The sequence below is a fragment of the Phocoena phocoena genome, chromosome 1 (genome assembly GCF_963924675.1).
Source record: "Phocoena phocoena chromosome 1, mPhoPho1.1, whole genome shotgun sequence".
Taxonomy (NCBI): Eukaryota; Metazoa; Chordata; class Mammalia; order Artiodactyla; family Phocoenidae; genus Phocoena; species Phocoena phocoena.
The window spans coordinates 36,130,389-36,137,098 of record NC_089219.1 but is presented as its reverse complement, the minus strand read 5'-3'; the positions used below and the strand labels follow the sequence as shown (position 1 = coordinate 36,137,098).

The 6,710-nt window shown below is 40.1% G+C and overlaps 1 pseudogene; it reads right to left on the bottom strand.

The window, feature by feature from the left end:
• Positions 1-761: 761 nt before the first annotated feature.
• LOC136126008 (non-histone chromosomal protein HMG-17 pseudogene) lies at positions 762-6,321 on the bottom strand (annotated as a pseudogene).
• Positions 6,322-6,710: the final 389 nt, after the last annotated feature.

The following is a 6,710-nucleotide window of genomic DNA, read 5'->3' as shown; positions in this document are numbered from 1 at the left end:
AGGTACGGGCTTCCTTTGTCCAAACCCATACTTTTCCACTGGCCAGTTTCTACACTAATACCACACTATCTTTTTAAAAATTACTTCTTATTTTTTAGACAATTTTGAAAGGTTACACCCCATTTACAGTTATTACCAAATTTTGGCTATATTCCCTGTGTTGTACAATACATTCTTGTAGCCTATCTTACACCCAATAATTTGTACCTCCCACTCCGCCACCACTATATTGCCCCTCCCTGTCTCCCCATTGGCAATCACCAGTTTGTCCTCTACATCTGTGAGTCTGCCTCTTTTTTGTTATATTTACTAGCTTGCTGTATTTTTAGATTCTGCATATAAGTGATATCATACAGTATTTGTCTTTCTCTGTCTGACTTATTTCACTTAGCATAATGCCTTCCAAGTCCATTCATGCTGCTGCAAATGGAAAAAATTTCTTTCTTTTTTATGGCTGAGTAGTATTCCATTGTATATATACCACATCTTTATCCATTCATCAACTGATGGAGACTTAGATTGCTTCCATATCTTGGCAATTGTAAATAATGCTGCTATGAACATTGGTAATACCACACTATTTTAATTATGATAGTTTGTAATAAATACTACTCCCTAGTAGTGTGAGTCCTACTGTCTCGGTTTTTTTCAGGAGGTAATTGGTAATTCTTTTTTGCATTTTTATAAAACTTGATTTTCAAAAATAGTATTTCAAAGTGTACACTCACCAGAAGTACACAGTTATCAAAAATGCACTCACTTTACTTGGTATCTCCAGCACCTTCAGCTTTCTGTGCCTGGTCTGTTTTGGGATCTCCATTTTCTTCAGGGTTATTCCCATCCTTACCAATATCAGCTTTCCCTTTTTCCCCTTTGGGTACCTTCTCTCTCTTCTTTGTAGGGGCCTTTTTAGGCTTGGACTCTGGCTTTGGAGGAACAGGTTTAGCAGATAACCTTGCAGATCTTCTCTGTGGTTTGTCCTTCACCTTGGCTTTATCTCTAGCATCCGCTTCAGACTTTCTCTTGGGCCTGGTTGAGACGGGACATAGGCTCTGGACACAGGGATGCAGTGGTGCACCAGCTTTGGTCAGTCCAGGGGTCACTTTCGCCTCTCTTCTTCACTGCTCCGGTAATTGGTAATTCTTAACCATTTACATTCCCACAAATATTTTATGACATTATTGTCATGCTGGCATTTTCTTTGGTATTGCATTGAATCTATAAATCTATCTGAAGAAACTAAATATGTTACTCTTCCAATACATAAACATATCTTTCCATCTATTTAGATCTTCTATAATGTCTCTCATTAAAGTTTTATCATTTTCCCTGAAGAGGTCTTGCACATATTTTGGTAGACTTGTTTCTAGGACTTCATTTTTTTTTATGCCATTGTGAATTTTTTTTTTAATTTCAATTTTTGCTTTCTTACAGGAATGTATATAGAAATACAATTGATTTTGGGTTTTTTTGTGTTTTTTTTTTTTTTTTGCTGTACGCGGGCCTCTCACTGTTGTAGAGCACAGGCTCCGGACACACAGGCTCAGCGGCCATGGCTCACGGGCCCAGCCGCTCCGTGGCATGTGGGATCTTCCTGGACCAGGGCATGAACCCGTGTCCCCTGCATCGGCAGGCGGACTCTCAACCACTGCGCCACCAGGGAAGCCCTACAACTGATTTTTTAGTGTTGGTTTTATATCTAGCAACTGTGCTAAGTTTTAATTATTTATCTTTACATTACTTAAGGTTTTTAAATACATATAATCATAGGATCGGCAAATAATGCCAGTTTTGTTTCTTCCTTTCCAGTCCTTTATATTTTAATTTTTTTCCTTTTCATACATCACAGGCTTTGACCTTAAGGACAACATTGAATAGAAGCGATGATTGCAGGCATTCGTGTCTTGTTCCAATCTCAAAAGGAAAGCTTTGTTGCTTGCTCCAGGGTTTTTGTAAACAGCTTTTATCAGACTAAGGAAATGTCATTCTATTCTTAGTTTGTTAGGAGTTTTGGGGAATAGATATTAAATGTTATCAAATGCTTTTTCTATGTCTATTGAAACAGTCATATGATTTTTCTCTTATGATTTGTGAATGTGGTGAATCAAGTTGATTGACATTTTGAATGTTCAAACTAAAGGTATTTTATTAGTTGAATTTGCACATCTGAAATTCTAAATCTTGGTTACTACTGGAACAGCTTCCACAAATTTCAGATTAATTTTTTTTAATGTACATGTTAGAAGAGGAACTCTCTTACATTCAACACCAAAATCTCTTTTCTGAAACCTCCAGCCAGTCTTCTCCTACAGTTACCTGAACAAAAGGGTACAGGTCAATGTTCCACTGCTTTAACAATTAAATCCACTTTAGTTGTTTCCTTTAAAAGTATGTAGTAAAATTGCAAATCAAAAGAGAAAACTGGAACCATTTACAGTTTGGTTGGAAATAGAGCTTATTTCACCTTGATGCAATGTCTTTTAATACATATTTGGCAGAGTTTCCATAAATCTCAACAACTTAATCCCACTTACTAAAATTTCATAGGAAAATCCAATTTTTGAGCAGAAAGGGCAATCTTACCTCTCCTTTATCTGTTAGCACTTTTTAATTTTCTAAAAGAATAGTTATTAATAATTTCTAGTAATTCTCATAGCTTTTTTCCTCTCTAATTAAAAAAAAATCTCAAGTGCACATTGTTTCTTTAGCTTAAGTAAACAGAATTTTTGAAAGCAGAGATTAAACCTTCTGGGCATTTAGGTGAATTGGCAGAAATCCTGACCTCTCATTCTTATATCCAGCAACCACACCCAGCAGCTGTTACACAGACACTGAAACAGCCTGTATCTCTCTAGCTTTTGAAAGACTTTGTATATCTCAAAAGTTTTGAGTCTGTGAAGGGATAAATAAAATGTGGTATATACATAGCGTGGACTATTGTTCAGCCTTAGAAAGGAAGGAAAAGGGTGGGAGAATTGAATGAAGGTGGTCAAAAGGTACAAATTCCAGTTATAAGTTAAATGAGTACTGCGCATGTAATGTACAACATGGTGACTATAGTTAATGCTGTTGTATGGCATATTTGAAAGTTGCTAAGAAACTAGATCCTAAAAGTTCTCATCACAAGGAAAAAAATTTTTTTGGTAACTATATGAGGTAGTGGATGTTAACTTATTGTGGTAATCATTTCACAGTATATGTATGTCAAGTCATTATGCTGTACACCTTAAACCTATTCAGTGCTATATGTCCATTATATCTCAATAAATGGGAAAATATTAAACTAAATTTTAAAAGGAAGGAAAGTCTGACATGTGCTGTAACATGGGTGAAACTTGAAGACATTATTCTAGTGAAATAAACTAGTCACAAATAGACAAAGAGTGCATGATTTCACTTCTATGAGGCACCCATAGTAGTCAAATCCATAGAGACAGAAAGTAGAATGCTGGTTGCCAGGGGCTGGATGGGAAGAAGAAACGGGGAGTTGTTGTTTTATGAGTATAGAGTTTCAGTTTTGCAAGATGAAAAAGTTCTGGTTGCACAACAATGTGAATATACTTACTGAACTGTACACTTAAAAATAACGAAGATGGGGCTTCCCTGGTGGCGCAGTGGTTGAGAGTCCGCCTGCCGATGCAGGGGACGCGGGTTCGTGCCCCGGTCCGGGGGGATTCCACATGTCGCGGAGCGGCTGGGCCCATGGGCCATGCCCGCTGAGCCTGCGCGTCCGGAGTCTGTGCTCCTCAACAGGAGAGGCCACAACAGGGAGAAGCCCGCGTACCACAAAAAAAAAAAAAAAAAAAAAATGAAGATGGTAAATTTTATGTTATGTTTTACCCTAATTAAAAACAAAACAAAAAACATAGAGTCTATATCTGTAGCATCTGGCTATTAGTTAACAAATCAGTTTTCTTTTTCCTTTGTGGCATCATCAGTATTTTTTTTAAAGACATTACTCAATCTTTAAATAATGACAGCTGCACTTACAGCTTAACAGTATAACAGCACAGGAAATCCATTAGGGGTAGGAGTCTCATTACTAAAGATGAGTTGAGCCCTTTGCTGAGTGCAAGCTTGAACAGATTCTTTGGGGTAGATGGATCTGTGTTTCTTTAAGGAATGAATCGGGAGGTCATGATCCATTTTCAAACTCCTTTCCTGCCAGTATCCACATCTCAGCTACCTCAGCCTGGACAGCTCCTCTAATTATATCTGGGGTGAAATCCTTATGGCCTGGAGTGTCCATTAATGTCATAATTTGATTTCCTACTTTGTCACGTCAATATCGATCACTACTTCCTTTTCCCTGTCTTTGCTTGTGTCATCTGAGACTGCGCATATGTGAACAAAGATTTGCCAGCCTTTTTAGATTGCTATTTATACCTGTGCATAGTTCTTTTGTTTATATTACCCAGAAGCAGCAAATGGCCCATCAATGACACCGTCAACCAGACCAATGACCGCCAGGCTAAGCAGCTGATCCTCTTACACTGTCGCCATTTCTGCAGTAACAAACAACGCGCAGATCTTAGTGGTTTGCAGCAACAGGGTTTGTTTCATGCTCAGGTTAAATTTTGGCTGCGGTATTCACATTTTCTTCATTCTGGAACCCAAAAGGGTAGAGCAGTCCTTATCTTGGACACCCTACTCGTATCACAGAAGGATCAATGGTAGAACCACACAATGGCTCCTAAAGCCTCTGCTTGAAAAGGGCGTGGGTCACTTTTGCTCACATTTTATTGGCTTAAGCAAGTCCTTTGACCACGCCTGATGCCCATAGAGAATTAGAAGTATAATTCTCCCATAGGATGGGGCAACAAATAATTGAGACCAATGACATAGTGTGCTAATGCTATGTTTAAGATTTTTGTATTTATATTTAGGGGTGAGATTGGCCAGCCTATAATCTTCCTTCCTCAAAGTGTCCTTGTCGTGCTCGCTTCAGCAGCACATATACTAAAATTGGAAAGTGTCCTTGTCAGGTTTTGGCATCAAGATTATGATGGCCTCATAAAATCACATGGAAAGGGTTCCCTCTTCATTAGTTCTCTGGAAACATTTGTATAAGATTAGAATCGTGTCTTCCTTGGATGTGGGATGGAACTCACCAGTGGCAGTCAATCTGCCATCTGACTTCTGTTTGGTTAGCACTGATGGAGCATTCCTCCTACAGCAGCTCTTTCACATCCTGTGAAAACAAACAGTGATATTCACTAGCACCCAGCAAAACGGATATGAAATGTCACTTCTTCTGGTCATAAGATTATTGCCGTTGTTAAATCCAGCCTATTTCCAATTCCAACAAAGAGAGAAGCTCATGATGGCTTTGCAGTTATTAAAGCTAACACCACTCTATGCTAACCCCTCCTAAAATACCAACAGGTTCGTGAGATTCTCAAGGAAAGTTCCCCTCAGGAAGTTCCGGTTTCAGCAGGAGGATGTAAAGAGGGTCCCTCTGCCTTTCACATACTGCACACAAGAGGATGAACTTATTGCTCTTGTCCCAGCTTATTCCTTTGCTGCTCATGAATCTGTTGTATTTATTCCTTATTCTACTTGGTGTGATGCATAATTGTAGACCATTGTGGAAAAACAGGAATTTTTCACCTCTGGAGGAGTAAAATTTTATGTGGTCCTTTATGCTCTGTATATGCCTTACCTTTTGCTGTAGCCACCCGCTCTGCCCCCACCCCAAAAATGTACTGTTCTCTAAAAATCTTATACTGACTTTCCATGTAGAAATGCTACTCAGAACGTGGTTTGTGAACCCAGCAGCGTGGGTGTTACCCGGGAGCTTCTTAGAAATGCAGAATCCCATGGACTTCCCTGGTGGCACGGTAGTTAAGAATCCGCCTGCCAATGCAGCAGACAAGGGTTCGAGCCCGGGTAAGATCCCACATGCTGTGGAGCAACTAAGCCTGTGCACCACAACTACTGAGCCCATGTGCCACAACTACAGAAGCCTGTGCGCCTAGAGCCCGTGCTCCACAACAAGAGAAGCCATTGCAGTGAGAAGCCCGCGCACCGTAACGAAGAGTAGCCACTGCTCACCGTAACTAGAGAAAGCCCATGTACAGCACCATGATCCAATGCAGCCAAAAATAAATAAATATATAACTAAGAAATGCAGAATCCCCGGACCTACAGATTCAGAGTCTGAATTTTAGCAAGATGCCCAGGGGTCTGTGAGCACACTAAAGTTTAAGTGCTCTAGCTCAGGGGTCCGCAACTGCTCCCCCACTCCACCAGCCGCACTGCAGGAGGTGAGAGGCGGATGAGCGAGCGAAGATTCATCTGCCGCTCCCCATCGCTCCCCATCGCTCGCATTACTGCATGAACCACCCCCACTCCCACCCCCATCCATGGAAAAATTGTCTTCCACGAAACCAGTCCCTGGTGCCAAAATGTTGTGGACCGCTGCTCTAGCTGATGCCATGGCCCTTTACCTTTGCCAGGTCACACTACTGCTTTTGTCGCTCCACCCCCTATCAATGCCTTTCCTCTGGCAATCCTGTCTGCCAAATTCAGGAAAGGACACCAGGAGACTGCTGTCATGAAAATTTGACATTGTGCTTTGTGGGGTTTTTTTTAATCCCTTATAAAAGCACTATTTATTTTAAGAACTCTTTCATTGTGAAATATAACACATGTTAAAGTGCATAAAATATAAATGTAAAGTACAACTAATTCTTTTTTGTAATCAAAAT